The sequence below is a fragment of the Sciurus vulgaris genome (genome assembly GCF_902686455.1).
Source record: "Sciurus vulgaris genome assembly, chromosome: 10".
NCBI classification, from domain to species: Eukaryota; Metazoa; Chordata; class Mammalia; order Rodentia; family Sciuridae; genus Sciurus; species Sciurus vulgaris.
This window is the reverse complement of record NC_136470.1, coordinates 57,360,401-57,377,574: the sequence shown is the minus strand read 5'-3', so window position 1 is coordinate 57,377,574 and position 17,174 is coordinate 57,360,401. Positions and strand designations below refer to the sequence as shown.

The following is a 17,174-nucleotide window of genomic DNA, read 5'->3' as shown; positions in this document are numbered from 1 at the left end:
TTGTTTGTCATCTATTTGACTCTTAAATCTGAGAAGTTTTTTTTTTTTTTTGAGGAACATAGAGAATGCCTTGTGCAATATGGAATATTTTTGTTCATTCTGATTAACTTTGGCTTAAAGTTCACTCTATCTGACATGAGTATAGAATCCCCTGCTCATTTACACAATCCATGTGAGAGATACAACTCTTTCCATGCTCTTACCTTCAGTCTGTGGACGTGTTTGCCTATGAAGTGAATGTCTTGCAGACAGCAAATTATTGTGTTCTTTTTTCATCCAATCTGTTGGTCGATGTCTTTTGATTGAGGACTGTAGGTAATTAACATTCAAGGTTAATATTAAAATGTAAGTTGTAATTCTGGTCATTTTTTTTATCTCTGGTTTTTAAGTTGAATTAGTTTCTCCTTCCATGATAATTCTTTGGTGTACATCTTTCCTTTGATCCTTTAAACTTGTGTTTTCCATTTCACCACCATGCAATTTTTTGTGGCAAATGGTCTATAGAGCAGAGTTTCTAGTTGTGAATTCTTTTAACTTTTGTTTAATCATGGAAGATTTTTAATTTCATTTTCAAACCTGAAGCTTAGTTTTTCTGTACACAAAATCATTGGTCATCCTCATTTTTTTTTTCATATCTTGAAATATATTATTCTAGAACCTCCTAACTTTGAATGTCTTGGTTGAGAAATGACCTGAGATTTCAGTTGGTTTCCCACTATATATAATGCAATTTTTTTCTCTCCTGGTCTTTAAGATTCTCTCCTCATACTGTATGTTGAGCAGCTATGAACATTGATGTGGCTGTATCTCTGTAATAGGCTGATTTTAAGTCCTTTGGGTATAGGCCAAGGAGTGGGATAGCTGGGTCAAATGGTGGTTCCATTTCAAGTTTTCTAAGGAATCTCCACACTGCTTTCCAGAGTGGCTGCACTAATTAGCAGCCCCACCAGCAAAGTATGAGTGTCCCTTTTTCCCCACATCCTCTCCAACACCTATTGTTACTTGTATTCTTGATAATTGCCATTCTAATTGGTGTGAGATGGAATATTAGGGTAGTTTTGATTTGCATTTCTCTTATTACTAGAGATGTTGAACATTTTTTCATATGTTTGTTGATTGCTTGTAGATCTTCTTCTGTGAAGTGTCTGTTCATTTCCTTAGCCCATTTGTTGGTTGGGTTATTTGTATCTTTGGTGTAAATTTTTTTGTAGTTTTTTATATATTCTGGAAATTGGACTCTATCTGAACTATGAGTGGCAAAGATTTTCTCCCACTCTGTAGGCTCTCTCTTCACATTGCTGATAGTTTCCTTTGCTGAGAGAAATCCTTTTAGATTGAATCTGTCCCAGTCATTGATTCTTGCCTTTTTTTTCTTGCGCTATGGAAGTCCTGTTAAGAAAGTCAGATCCTACGCTGACATATTGAAGATTTGGACCTAATTTTTCTTCTATAAGATGCAGGGTCTCTGGTGTGATTCCAAGGTCCTTGAACCATTTTGAGTTGATTTTTTAGCAGGATGAGAGATAAGGGTTTATTTTCATTCTGCTGCATATGGATTTCCAGTTTTCCCAGCACCATTTGTTGAAGAAGCTATCTTTTCTCCATTGTATATTTTTGGAACCTTTGTCTGGTATGAGAAAATTGTATTTATTTGGGTTTTTGTCCATGTCCTGTATTCTGTACAATTGATCTACCTGTCTATTTTGGTGCTAATACCATGGCACATTTGTTACTGTTGCTTTGTAGTACAGTTGAAGTTCTGGTATTGCGATACCCCCTGCTTCACGCTTCCTGCTAAGGATTGCTTTAGCTATTCTGGGTTTCTTATTCTTCCGGATGAATTTCATGATTGCTTGCTCTATTTCTGTAAAGTACGTCCTTGGGATTATAATAGGAATTGCATTGAATCTGTATAGCACTTTTGGTAGTATGACCATTTTGACAATATTAATTATGACTATCCAAGAACATGGGAGATCTTTCCATCTTCTAAGGTTTTCTTTAATTTATTTCTTTACTGCTTGTAGTTCTCATTGTAGAGATCTTCCACCTCTTTTGTTAGATTGATTCCTAAGTATTTTCTTTCTTTTGAAGCTATTGTGGATGGGGTGCTTTTCCTTACATCTCTTTCTGAAGATTCATCACTTATGTATAAAAATCATTACATTTGTGAGCATTGATCTTATATCCTGCTACATTACTGAATTCACTTATGAGTTCTAAAAGTTTTCTGGTGGAATTTTCTGGTTCCTCTAAGTATATAATCATGTCATCAGCAAATAGTGATAGTTTGAGTTCTTCTTTTCCTATTCGTATCCCTTTAATTTTCTGTCTGTCTAATTGTTCTGGCTAGTGTTTCAAGGACAATGTTGAATAGAAGTGTTGAAAGAGGGCATCCCTGCCTTGTTCCAGTTTTTAGGGGGAATGCTTTCAGTTTTTCACCATTTAGAATGATATTAGCCACTGGCTTAGCACAGATATCCTTTACAATGTTAAGGAATGTTCCCACTACCCCGATTTTTTTCTAGTGTTTTGAGCATGAAGGGATGCTTTATTTTTATAAATTGCTTTTTCTGTATCTCTCATAATAGTCATGTGATTCTTGACTTTAAGTCTGTTGCTATGGTGAATTACATTTATTGATTTCCATATGTTGAACCAACCTTGCATCCCTGGGATAAAACCCACTTGATTGTGGTGCACTATCTATTTAATATATTTTTGTATGCAATTTGCTAAGATTTTGTTGAGTTTTTTTACATCAAAGTTCATTAAGGTTATTTAATTTTCTGAAATTTTCTTTCTGTGATGTCTGTCTGTCTGCTTTAGGTATCAGGGAGATATTGGCTTCATAGAATGAGTTTGGGAGGGATCCCACCTCTTCTGTTTCATGAAATACTTTGAAAAGTATTGGAAATGAGCTCTTCTTTAAAGGTTTTGTAGAAATCGGCTGAGAACCATCTGGCCCCAAACTTTTCTTGATTGGTTGGCTTTTGATGACTTCTTCTATTTCATTACTTTAAATTGATGTATTTAAACTGTGTATGTCCTCCTGGTTCAGTTTAGGTAATTCATATGTCTCTAGAAACTCGTTGATGTCTTCGAGATATTCTACTTTGTTGGAGTACAGATTTTCAAAATAGCTTCTAAATATGTTTTGTATTTCACTTGTGTCTGACGTGATATTTCCTTGTTCATTCCAAATTTTAGTAATTTGAGTTTTCTCTCTCTTTCTTGTTAGTGTGGCATAGGGTTTATCAATTTTGTATATTTTTTCAAAGAACCAACGATTTATTTAGTCTGTTTTTTTGATTGTTTCTTTTGCTTCAATTTCATTGATCTCAGCTCTGATTTTAACTATTTCCTGACTTCTACTCCTTTTGGTGTTGCTCTGTTCTTCTTTTTCTAGGACATTGAGCTGTAGTGTTAGGTCGTTTATTTGTTTACGTTTTCTTCATTTATTGAATGCTCTCCATGAAATAAATTTTCCTCTAAGTACTGTTTCAGAGTGTCCCAGAGATTTTGATATCATGTAACTTTGTTCTTGTTTACCTCTAAGAATTTTTGAATCCTCCCTCCCATGTCTTCTGTTATCCATTCATCATACAATAGCATATTATTTAATCTCCAGGTTTTGGAGTAGTTTCTGTTTTTTACTCTGTCATTTACTTCTAATTTCAATCCATTATGATCTGGTATAATATAAGGTATTATCTCTATCTTCTTGTATTTGCTACCATTAGCTTTGTAGCATAAAATATGGTCTATTTTAGAGAAGGATCCATGTGCTGCTGAGAAGAAAGTGTATTCACACTTATTTGGGTGGTATATTCTATATATGTCAGTTAAGTCTAAGTTATTGATTGTGTTATAGAGATCTATGGTTTCTTTGTTCAATTTTTGTATGGAGGATCTGTCCAGCGGTGAGAGAGGTGTATTAAAATCACCTAGTATTATTGTGTTGTGGTCTATTTGATTTCTAGAATTGAGAAGGATTTGTTTGTTGTACATGGATGAGCCACTGTTTGGGCATAGATATTTATGATTGTTACGTCTTGCTGACTTATGCTTCCCTTAAGCAGTATGACATGTCCTTCTGTATCCCTTCTGACTAACTTTGGGTTAAAGTCCTCATTATCTGATATGAGGATGTATACTCTGGCTTTTTTGCTGTATCCATGTCCATGGTATGTTTTTCCCCATCCTTTTACCTTTAGTCTGTGGGTATCTCTTTCTATGAGACGAGTCTCTTGCAGGCACCAAATTTTTGGATCTTTTTTTTAAATCCAATCTATCAGTCTATGTCATTTGATTGATGAGTTCAGGCCATTAACATTCAGGGTCATAATTGAGATATGATTTGTATTCCTGGTCATTTGGCTCATTTTTTTTTTTTTTTGTCACAATGGTTTCTTCTTTATTTGGCTCTTCCTTTAGAGTAGTTCCTCCCTTTGCTGATTTACGTCACTGTTTTTCATCTCTTCCTCATGGAGTATTTTGATGAGAATATTCTGAAGTGCTGTCTTTCGATTTGTAAATTCTTTTAACTTTCGTTTATCATGGAAATATTTTATTTCATGGTCAAATCTGAAGGTACATTTTGCTGGGTATAAGATTTTCGGTTGGCATCCATTTTCTTTCACAACTTGAAAAATGTTGTTCCAGGCCCTTCTAGCTTTTAGGGTCTGTGTTGAAAAATCTACTGATATCTATATTAGTTTCCCCTGAACGTAATTTGATTTTTTTCTCTCACAGCTCTTAAATTCTATCTTTATTTTATATGTTATGTGTTTTCATATAATGTGCCTTGGTGTGGGTCTATTGTAATTTTGTATATTTGGAGTTCTATAAGCACCTTGTATTTTGTTCTTCAGATTTGGGAAATTTTCTGATATTACCTCATTGAATAGAGTTTCATTCCTTTGGTTTGTTTCTCTGTGCCTTCCTCTATCCCAATAATTTTTAAATTTGACCTTTTCATGATATCCCATAGTTCTTGGAGATTCTGTTCATGATTTCTTACCATCTACTCTGTTTGGTCAACTTTGTTTTCAAGGTTAAATATTTTGTCTCAATGTATGAGGTTCTGTCTTCCAGGTGTTCTATTCTTTTGGTTACGCTTTCTATGGAGTTCTTAATTTGGTTTATTGTTTCCTTCATTTCAAGTATTTCTGCCTGGCTTTTTTCAGTATCTCTAACTCTTTATTGAAATGATCTTTTGCTTCCCGCATTTGCTCTTTTAACTGTTGAGTGGTGAGATCAAAGCTTGCATTTGCTCTTTCATCTCATCATTTGCTTCTCTGATCATGTTATGTACATTCTGAACTCCCTTTCTGACTTTTCTTCTTCCATGCTGTCATTGGATTTTATTGCTGTACCATCTAGGTTTGTTTGGAACATTTTCTTCCCTTGTTTTCTCATATTGCTCAGGTATGTAGCCTTCTAGTAGTGAAATTCTGAGGTAGTGCAGATTTCCTCTATTGACGAATATTGTCTCTGTATATTTCCAATAACTCGCCTTTTAGCCTTCAGTAGCCTGAAATCTTGGAAGAACTTGATAATGCGGTGCTCTATGAGGAAGCAGCCCCTCTAGGAGTGGTGGTCTTCTGGGGAGGGGTATATTTCCTGTCAGTGGCAGAGGTGCCTCCACATGTTGACTGATTTTCAGCCAATGGGGGACTAGACTGCAGACTGGGGCACGTCTGATCTGGGCCTGTGTCTCTGGTTCTACTGCCCTGGTGTGAAGGCTTGCCCAGTGGGGAAGACTCACCTGGTGGGGAAGTTTCACTGGGTACCTCTCCTCTGAGAAGTTCCCTTTGGTCCAGACCTACTAAGTGGACTGGGCTGCCCTCCTCTGGGACATTTCCAGGGGTCCCAACCTATGCATGGGCTGGGGAGACTGGCCCTGTGAGGGACTCCCTCACTGAGCGGACCTTGTCTGCTACGTTCCCTGGGGACCAGAGCTACTGCCTGGGCCTCGGAGCCTCACTCTTGGTCGAAGCCTCTCACTGTGTAGCCCTCCTCTGCAATGCTTCCAGTTGACTGGGTTCACAGCTCCAGCGGGGGAGTCTCACTGGGCCACTCTACTCCACAAAATTCCCTGCGTTTCGGGACTACTGCCCTATCCAGGGGTCTGAAAAGTGGGAGAGACTTACCCAGTGGCTCTGAGTTGGTCACGAGTCTGTCAATACCTCCTCTTCTTGTCTCCTGAGTCTTGTCAAAGATCTCCTGTAGGTGTCTCAGGAACGGAGCTGTCCTTCCAATGATGATGACTATGCCCTTAGGAATAATTCAAAATTACTGAATATAATTTGTATTTATACTATAAAGATGCTGGGGAGCCCCAGTGAGGGTGAGCTGAGTCAGCACAGAAGCAATTGCAGTGACACTCAGCAGTAGGGGAGGCAGGCAGGCAGGCTCAGCAATGGCACCTGACCTCAGTGTGGGGGTCAGGTGGACTGGTTCACCCTCTGGCTAGCTCTGCGATGTAGGGGGGTTGGCTTGTCTGCTGGACTGCTCTGCCCATCTCAGTGTGGGGGTTGGATGGGGTCACTCAGTGATGTTGGGCTAGCTGGCTGCCCGTGGGCTAGCTCTGCCCCGGAGAATATTTTCTATTGAAGATCAAAAGATCCTGAGCTTCCCTTCTCTGCAGCATGTAGTGTGATGTTTGCTCCTCTCAGGGTTGTGTAGCTAGGCTGAGAGGGTTAATCTTGTGGTTGGAACTCCTGCAGGTGGGCTTTAGGCCTTGGTGGACTCTAGTCAGTTTGCTGAAAGCCAATTGTTCTGGAATATTTAAAGAGTATAACTCCAGCAATTGCTGGGCCAGGCTGGAAGGCTGAAGCCCAGGGACCTTCTTGTTTTCCAAGCATGTGATGTAGGAGCAAATAATCAGTTCTTCACAATATTTCTTGCAGAACCTGATTCTTTTTCTCAGGTTCAGTCTCCAAACTCTTTGTTTTCTGCCCCTGTCCTTTCAAATTCCCGGTCTGGCTCTTTATCAGACAGTCCTGCCTGCAGCTGGATGGAGGGGGAGGGGAATGGCAGGTGAGTTTCCATGACCAGATGTCTCCTCTGTAAAACATTCTCCATACTTGCTTTGTTCCTGGTACTTAGTTCCACCTCTATCATGCAGCATGGGTTTGCCAGGCTGGTTTCCTGGGCCTCACTCAGATCTGTGAGAAATTGGCTTCTTCAGCAGCTGTGGGGACCTTGCTCAGGCTGCAAAATGTTTCCTTCCTTTGCCCTCTGCACACTGTTGGAGAGATGCAGTTTTTTGTTTCCTGCAGAAGATAATTGGGCAGTGGCTCAGACAGTGTCCTTGGTTTCTAAACTCTGCATACCCAGACATGCCACAGTCCTCCCCAATATGCAGGTTACTTTGAATCCCTTATCAATTTACTGTGTTCATGGAGTTACCATTCTGGCTTGTGCCAATGGTTGCTGCTGTAGCTTCCATAGCTGTGACACTGGGAATTCCTTCTCTAATATATTTCATCTTCTTAGTGTCCAATCTCTTTTGAACGTATAGTATTAAATTCCTGCCAACCCCCTCCTAAGTTTCATATATTCGTCCCCCTTGTAGAGAAACTGCCTGTCTACCTTTCTTGGTTTAATGCCACAGACCATGTAGGGAAGTGAACTCTCTATTCCAACAGCTTGTCTCACCCTCTATTTCTTATTAAAAATGTAATAATTCAGACAGTGAGACAGTGAATTCAAAATACTTTCTGGTTTTGATTGCTTTTAATTGTCTTTATTTTACCCTCACTCTTGAAGTTGCAAAACGAATGAGCGTATACCATTTAAAAAATTGTAATGAATGTAAGAAGCTAAATGAAAGTGACATGGTGAGTACAAAGATAATATCTGTAGAAGGCGCACAAAAGAAAATGAGAGAAGAATCAAGGCATGTCACTACAAAAAATCAATGAAAAATGAATGAAAAAACCACAGAGGAAAAGAAAAAAAAATGCAACCAAATAGAGCACAATTAACAAAATGGCAATAGTAAATACTACCCTATCCATAATTACATTAATGGAAATGGATTAAACATCCCAAAGGCAATACATAGAGTGACTGACTGGAAAAAATAATGAAAAGAAGACTCCTCAACATGATATCTACAAGAAATTAAATTTACATTGCAGGACACACAGAATGAAAGGATGGGAAAATATTTCATGCAAAAAGTAAACATAAACAAACATGCTGGTCACATGTATATTCCATAAAATAGAATTTAAATTAACAACTGTGAAAAGAGTCAAAGAAGGACGTTATACAATGATAAATGGGTCAATCAATAGGAGAAATGAAAAAATTATCAATATACATGTACCCAATATCAGAGCATCATAATACATAAAGAAACCATTGAGAGAACTGAAGGGAGAAATACTAACACATTCGTAACTTATTTACCGGGACTTTAATACCCCACTTTCAATAGGGAGAAAACATACAGACAGAAGATCATTAAAGACACAGAGGGCTAGAATAACACTGCCCCAGCGCCAGCCCGGGTCCCGGCGCCCCCCGGCCGGGGGCCCCTGCACCCTCCAGCCGCCCCTCGCGGCCCTGGGCCCCGGGTCGCAGTGCGGCGCAGGAGCAACATGGTGGAGAAGTGCTGCCCGCTGCAGAGAGATGGCTTGTACCGCTGGTTCTCGTTCTCGGAGCTGCCTCGCAGCAGCGTGTGGAGTTCCTGTGCGGCCTGCTGGACCAGTACATGCCGCTGGAGCTGCGCTTCCTCGGCTCATGCCTGGAGGACTTGGGGCGCAACGACTGCCACTCGCTGCGCGACTCAGAGATCAAGGCCAACAACCGGCCGACCTGGGCAGCCTTACCAACCTGAAGGACGAGGTGGTGCACAGGAAGCTGCTGGTGTCGCTGGCGCTGCTGGGCTCAAAGCAGCTCGAGGCGGTGGGCGTGCTCTACTGCATGCTCACGCACATGGACTCCATCATCCATAACTGCCGTCTGCAGCTTAACGAGGGCGGCACTGGCGATGAGTTCCTGTTGCTCTTCACCATGGCCTCTAATCACCCGGCCTTCAGTTTCTATCAGAAGCACGTCCTGCGGTAGGAACGTAGATCCGAGCAGCCTAAGCAGTGGCGGCTGGGGTCCTGGAAGGCAGAGTGCTCCCGGTCCAGGCAGCGCTCTGCCCACTTGTCTGGCCTGCCACAAGATGGCTCTGCGAACCGAGGCTCTGCTCCATGGTGTCAGCGAAGGCCTGGAGAAGGCACAGCACACCTCAGCACATTCCACAGAGGAGTCGCTGCCCAAGAGGCCCATGGGGAAGCACCGCAAAGTGAGTGTTGAAAAGATAGACCTGAAGGGACAGCGACAGAAGTGTTGACTGTTCCTTTGAGGTCTTGTGGTCTGATTCTTCAATTACAACAGTAACCAAATCTTCCTCAGAAGTGACTGAATTTATTTCAAAGTTATCGCAGCTCTGCCCTGAAGAGAACTTGGACAAACCCATTCCTTGCCTGACTGGTCCAGATCTGTTCTACATGGAGAGGAACCACATGGATCTGGAAGCAGGCCTGAGGTACTTGGCTTCATTGCCTTCTCACGTATTGAAAAATGACCACGTTAAGAAGTTCTTCAGCACTTCATCTCCCACCCAACAGCTTCAAAGTCCAAGTCCTGGCAACCCCTCCCTCCCAAAAGTAGGTGCCGTGATGGGTGTGTCTGGCAGGCCTGTGTGTGGAGTGGCCGGCATCCTGTCCTCCCAGAGGGCTGCCCAGCACCACCTGCAGCCCTAGACCAGCGCAGCTGCGGCCTTGCCTCCCTGCCCCATTCCCGGGGCTCAGACTCCGCCCTGGCCTTCCGTGCCCAGGTGGATGCCCCACCTGCCATCCTGATGCCCTCCAGTCTGCAGGCCCTGCAGCCCCAGGAGCAAAACAGAATTTTGGATTGGCTTAGGAAGCTGCGCTTGCACAAGTACTACCCTGTCTTTAAGCAGCTCACCATGGAGAAGGCCCCAGACATGTCACTTTCAGGCCTGAGGCCTTTGTTTCCAGTCCTGATTCTCAGCGACTTTGTGATGTGTTTCTCCTGTGCAAGTTTTTGAGCCTTACCAAAGAAGACCTGAATAATTTCGAGTCCCTCACATGGGAGCAAAGAAAAAACTCAAGACTCAACTGGAGCTGGAAAAGGAAAAGTCAGAGCGGCTATGCCTGAACTCCTAGGCCCCCACCTTGGTCACCAGCAGTGGAGTGGCCTGAGTGCCCCCCACCAGCCATGTGGGGCCCATGCAGGCCGGGTGTGGTGGCCATGCTGCAGGTGCGGAGGGCCTGGCGCTGGGCCATCGTTGGGTGTGCAGGTGGCGAGGCATGCTCACACCAGATGCCCGCCTGCCATTTACAATTTGATGTTCATGCCTGTCTTTCTCTGTTTTGACTTGCATGATGTAGCCCAGGAAGGCAGGCAGGAGAGCAGGAGGGAAGCTGACTGCAGGCCTTGCCGAAACCCTTTGGGCCAAAGAATTAGATGCAGAGCTGCCAAGCTGACAGCACGGGAAGTGACCCTGCTGAGCCTGAGCAGGCTGGGCCGTGCTGGCTCCACGCTGACCACAGGAGCCAGTGCTAGATGCCTGTTGTGGTGGTTCGTTGTCTCACAGGGTGGGACGGGTTTTCCTTAACAGAGTAGAAGTAGCAAGAGAAGAGAGGCAGAGCACTCAGGTGCCAGGGCTGTTCTCAGGGCCTGGGCAACAAAAGGGCGCCGTGCTTCTCGGCGCCCCACTCTGCAGATATGTTTCCATGCTCTGCGAGGAGCTGGAGGCCCACCTGACTGCTGCCTGCCTCTCCATGAGGCCTTGGGCAGTTGGTGCAGGTGAGACTGTCTGACTCTGGCAGAGGTAGTCCCTGCCTCCTCGGGGTTTCCAGAAGGGCTCGCCTCCAGGTGCTGCTGACCGGTCCCCTGTCAGCCCCTGTGTGGATGTGAGTGCCAGCCTGAAATTTGGCCTGTGCCTTCTCTGCAGAGCTGCGGGTGGAGGCGGAGCAGCCCTCGCACCAGATGCCCCAGGAGGGCAGCTCCTCTGAGTATTCCAGCTCCTCCTCCAGCCCCATGGGTGCGCAGGCGTGGGAAGAGAGCTCTGACAGTGCCAAGGAGACAGACATAAGGCGCCCCTGAAACTCAGGCTGTGCTGCCCGCCCTGCCCTGTGCCGCGTGGCGCTGACAGCTCTTCTCCGTCCCCAGGTGTGGATGTGCACTTGGAGGGCTCTGATAAGGAGAAGCCCGTGATGCTGCTGAACCACTTCCCCTCCAGCTCTGCCCGGCCCACGGCTCAGGTCTTGCCTGTGCAGAAAGAGGCTGGCTGTGGCCCTGCAGGCCACCACCCTCTGCCCCCACAGCTGTTGCCTGCAGCCTCACACCTGTCACCCATCCGAATGCTGAGTTCCTTACACAAAGCCAACAGAGGAGGCGCTGAGGGAAAGCTCCTCTCGCGTCCTCTGTGCATTAGCTCTTGTCTTTGGAAGAAAAGGGCAAAGGGTCCGGCCCCAGGAGCGGCATTAAAGTGGAGAAGAGCTTCGGTGGTGCTGTGCTGGACGCCCTGCCCTTGTCCACGCCCCACACGCCCCTGCAGGTCCTCTCGGGATCTCGGAGGGCAGCTCTGTGCTGCCCACTGTCTCCTTCGGGCCCAGGGCCAAAGTTGTGCATGCAGCCACTCTGGACAGGGTACTGAAGACAGCGCAGCAGTCAGCCCTGGCGGTCGAGACCAGCACAGCCGCCTCTCGGATGCCCAGCACTGTCCTGAATGTGGCCCGGCCGCCCATCAAGCTGCTGCTGTCCTCCTCCGTTGCTGCTGACACTGCTGTCTCTGGGCAGAACTCCAGCTCCAGCAATGTGAGGATCAGTGTGCCCCCTGCAATAATCAACCCCCGGACTGCTCTGTACACAGCCAACACCAAAGTTGCCTTCTCCGCAGAGAGCAGCATGCCCACGGGCCCTCTGCAGGGCAGCTTCTATGCCAACAGCAACACTGCCTCCTCCAGCAGCCACCATTCCATGTCCTTCGCCAACATGGCCTTGCTCCCCAGCTGCCCTGCCCCCTGCTCCAGTCCTGCGCTCTCTTCTGTCCCCTAAAGCAGTTTCTACAGTGGCAGTGGCTCTGTGGGAAATACTGCCGCCTCCAGTCAGAGCCACAACCACCACCACCACCATCAGCAGCCCCCAGCGCCCCCAGCCCCTGCGCTGCCCCTGCCTGGCTTCATCTTGTGCACTTCCTGTGGGTGCAGCAGCAGCTGCGGCTCTGGAGGCCTCACAGTCAGCTACGCCAACTACTTCCAGCACCCGTTCTCTGGGCCCTACACGTTCACCTTCTGGTTCCTGCCCTTCAGCACCATGTACAGCAGTGGCTATGGCTCCACCTTCCCCATCATGCATGCTCCCTACAGCAGCAGCGTGACACTGGACCACGTCCTGGGCGGGCAGTTCACATTTGCTGTACCACCAATGCAGAAATTCATGGCTGGGACAGCGGGGGTCTACCATACCCAGGGACTGGTGGGAAGCAGCAATGGTTCCAATCACAAAAAGAGTGGGAATCTGTCGTGTTATAACTGTGGGGCCACAGGGCACCATGCTCAGGACTGCAAGCATCCGTCCATGGACTTCAACAGGCAAGTTACTTTTAAGTTGAAATATGCCCCTCCAGCAGAAAGTCTGGATTCCACAGACTGATATTTTTCTCTGGCAACAGAACATTATTAAGCCATGGAGACATAAGAAAAGTTAAATACAAAAAACTGAGACGTCAAGTTGCTGTTGAGCTTCATATTTTTGATCCAAAGGGGCTTTACTTTACTAGATGGGATAGAAATCTAGTGTAGAAGTGCATCAGACCCCACTTTGTTGCCAAAACTCTGAACTGGAGCTTGCCTAGGGGCACCTCTGTGTTGGAGACTTATCCACCCCCATCCTGGCTGCAGTGCAGAGACTGCCTGTCTCCCAAAGAACATGGCATCACTGATCCCTCCAGGCTCACACAGTTCCAGGACAGCTACGCACAATCTGATCAGACTGCAGGTCCGAGTCCTTCAGTGGCATCCTCCAGATGGACTCAACACCCAGGGTTAGGGAAAATGTCAACTTTGTTTTGTTCTGCTTTTTCCTAAAGTGATAGGCCCTAATCTCCAGGATTTCTAAGGGTTGCACTACAGAAGAATGTAACTGACATAGACCTCTGCAGACTCTGAGACCTATCAATGCAGATTCTGGCCACATGGGGAGTGGGCACCAGTTGGCGCTTGCCCAAGCACAAAGGAGGTCTCAGTATATTCTCCTTTCCTGAAGACAGATTTAAACGATGCTAAGTGGAAACAGTTCATTCTCAACTTCATTTTTAAGGGCCCAAGATCCAGGAAATCATTGTGGAGGCTTGAGACTGGCCCTCCCCACTGCTCCATTGAGCTGCTGCGATCTGCTCCCCACACAAACACCTTATGCAGCAGAAGAGCAGGTCGGTTGCTACCGACTCCATTAGATCGTCTTTAGTGAAGCTGGCAGGCTGTCCAATCTCACAGGGCTCCCAAGGACCTGACCCCAGGGCTTCCTGGTGATGTGCACACTTGACATGGGCCTTCCAACAGTAATACAGTCCTGTGGTTGATGAGCAAAAGCTCTGACATGCTCTCCTGTCACTTTGTTTTTTTTTTTTTTTTTAATTAGGCTGTGTATTGATAGCTAATTCCATTAACAGTTGCCTGGAAAACTTCAGTAGAAGGCAGAGAGATAGAGAGCGCACAGAACAGACACAGCCTGGGATTGGGAGAATTCCTGTGTTTAAGTAGGAATTAGTGCCCTTGGTATAAACGTCTACATCTCAGTCCACTAGAATGGAAGCATCTAGGGGCTACAAAGATAAAAGAAATGTTCTGCTCATGGGACATTATTTATCCTTCCATATTAACACAGATCTGCAAAATCTTGCCAGGGATTTTCCAATTGAATACTGAGAAGAAAAGTCACAATATTCAGACCATTCTGTATTAAAATGGGACAATCAACCTCATGCAAAATTGGTGTAAATCAAAAGAAATGTCCTAGAATTTAAGGCATTGAGATATGAGGCTTCAAATTTTTAATGAGTTTTCTAACTTCAAGGGAACTAAAGCAGAACGTTGTTACATTTTTTATGAAAGGCTTTTATTAGAGTTTTGTAGTATTATTTCAGTAGAGGTTTATTTCTATGCAATGCAGAATTGACAGACCTCTGTATTCTTCTCTATTCGTGGTACTATTACATAGAGTTCTGGAAGTGACGGTGATACCTCTTATGACAGCGGTTAGGATTGGCTTCACGGATCTCTTAATCCAACACTACAAAGCACAAATATCAAGAGCTGAAACAACTTTGCCTTAAAGAGCACCAGACTGGAGTTTGTCCTGTTGTGTTCAAAAAGACTAGAGTTTTCATCGATGTTTACAATTTTAATACTTCTGAAGGCCGTCATAGCGGCCTGGACATGTGCTGAAAGCCAAACTTTTAAAATTTTTAGAATTTTTAAATAAAGAAATATTTTAAATAAATCCTATTTCAACATAGTGAAATTGTTGAAAAGGGTCTCATAGCAAAAGAAGAAAATTCTATTTAAGTCTTTGTTTTAGTGTCTGGATAGTAAGTCTTGAAGTCAAGTGCTATCAGTCCTCCAGCTTTGTTCTTCTCAATATTGCATTGTTGTATTTTGTGTTTTCATAAAGACTTTAGAATCACTTTGTCAGTATCCACAATATGACTTACTTACTAAGCACATATTTGGGATTTTATTGAATCTAAAGATTAAATTGGGAAGATTAAGATTTTGAAAAGAATGAGTCTTCCTCTCCATGAAGATGGAACACCTCCCTAGTTATTTAGAACTTCTTTGATTTTGTTGATCAGATTTTGTTATTCTATTGTAGATCTTATATAGACTTTGTCAGGTTTATACCTGAGTGTTTCATTTCAAGGGTGTTAATATAAAGGGAATTGTATTTTAATTTTTATTTAAAGTTCAGAGTGAGAAAGAATGTGAGCACATGTGCTATGGAATGAGGGATATAATGGATGACTGGGTCTTAAAACTAGCTTCACTCTCTTCTCTTCCATTGCCCTTGACCAGTTTGTTTTGAAATCTTGGCATGTTTGAGAAGACAACAGGATCAAAGTATGGGAAAAGGCTTTAGATTTCAGAATAATAACAACAAGATGAAAAATGCCATGGTTTTGGTGACTGCTGTTTTGAACTATTCATTGTAATAGTTTAACTTTCCATCTAATATGTCCATAAAACTAAGGTTGCCTTATTCATTTATGTGTCATCTTTATTACACTAATGTAAATTTTATGTGTGATTATTCTCTCACTCCCCAGTTCTTATGCTGTGTACTGCTAGATCAGTGAATTTGTGGACTTAACGAGTAGATCGACTCCATCAAATGCTCTTGAGGTATTGAACACAGAAATTGACCATTTGATTTGTCAGTAGGAAAGCCACATCTGACCCTTGTCAAAGCAGTTTTGAAAGAGTGGGCAGTGGAGTCAGGAAGTGAAACTGAAGAAGTGTTGAATGGTAAGCTTTGTGCAAGGAGAAGATACATAAAAGCCACTTAGCTGTGAAGACCACAATATAATACAAGCCTATAGTAGGTGGACCATGAAGGATTCCAGGATGTGATTTTATTTATTTATTTTGGTACTATAGATTAATCCGAGGGGCACTTAAACACTGAGCTACATCACCAGACCTTTTGTTGTTTTTATTTAGAGACGGTGTCTAAGTTGCTTACAGCCTCACCAAATTGCTAAGGTTGGTTTTGAACTTGTGATCTTCCTGCCTCACCCACAAGATGTTGGGATTTTAGGCATATGCCACCACGCCCTACTACTTGTTGTTATTTTAATGGAAAGCAAAAGAACACAATTTTTTTACTAATCCTGTAGAGAGAGAAGATTTTGTTATGTGGACATTCAGATTCCATCTTTTGCAATTCTGAACTCATCATAATTCCACATCATTCTCCTCCCTGGAGAACATCCTACCTGTACTCTTATGTCTACCTATCTTGATACCATCCTCAAATCAATTTGTAGAACATTCACCCTGGTTTCCTAAACCAAAAGTCACCTAGATATAGTGCATTATTTTGCCTCCAGGTGTTAGTGTAGCTTCTATTTTTTATTTTATCATTGATATCCAAATTAATTTCATTAGGATCTGATAGATTGGAGGGTAATATCTCTACTCCTTTTGTTTTTACTAAGAGTTGCTTTGTGGCATAAGATATGGTCTATGTTAGGGAAGAATCCATAGGCTGCCAAGAAGAAAGTGTATTTGCTCATTTGTGGATGAATTATTCTATATATGTCTGTTAACTCTCAATTATTGATTGTATTATTTAGTTCTATACTTTGTGAATTTAACTTTTGTTTGGAAGATCAATGCAGTTGTGGACAGGTATGTTAAATCCACCTGGTATTACTGTTTGTCATCTATTTGACTCTTGAAACTGAGAAAGTTTTGTTTGATGTACATAGAGGATGCCTTATGCAGTATGGAGTGTTCTTTTTTGTCCTTTTTGATTGACTTTGGCTTAAAGTCCACTCTATCTGACATGAGGATAGAAACTCCTGCTTCTTTACACAATCCAGTTGAGTGATACAGTTTTTCTCATGCTCTTACCTTCAGTCTGTGGATGTATTTGGTTATGAAGTGAGTGGCTTGCAGACATCATATTGCTGGGTCTTGTTTTTCATCCAATCTGTCATTCAATGTCTTTTGATTGATGAGTTTATGTCATTAACATTCAAGGTGATTATTGAGATATAAGTTGAATTTCTTGTCATTTTGGTTTATTTCTAGTTTTTAATTTGACTTAATTTCTTTTTCCTTAATAATTCCTTTGTTATAATTCTTTTCTTTGTTGGTTTTCAGTTTTTGTTTTTCCATTTCATCTTCATGGTATAATTTGTTGATAATGTTGGTAAGTGCAGGATTTCCAGTTCTGAATTCTCCTAACAAATTTTTTAATCATGGAAGATTTTTATTTCCTTTTCACATCTGAAGGATAATTTTACTGGATACAAAATTCTTGATTGTCATCCATTTTTTTTTTTTTTCATATCAGTACATCCTACCTTTGTGTGTCTGGGTAGAGAAATGACCTGAGATTTGATTTGTTTTAAC

At 43.2% G+C, this 17,174-nt stretch overlaps 1 protein-coding gene and 1 pseudogene across 2 annotated transcripts in view; both read left to right on the top strand.

Moving 5' to 3' along the window:
* LOC306671101 (serine/threonine-protein kinase PAK 2-like) overlaps positions 1-17,174 on the top strand; it is a 368,847-nt gene that overhangs the window by 53,500 nt on the left and 298,173 nt on the right. The gene's annotated exons all lie outside the window — the stretch shown is intronic.
* On the top strand, positions 8,616-12,747 carry LOC306670395 (zinc finger CCHC domain-containing protein 14-like; annotated as a pseudogene). The gene is made up of 3 exons: positions 8,616-9,985; positions 10,072-10,290; positions 10,988-12,747. The product of its transcript is annotated as a zinc finger CCHC domain-containing protein 14-like (transcript).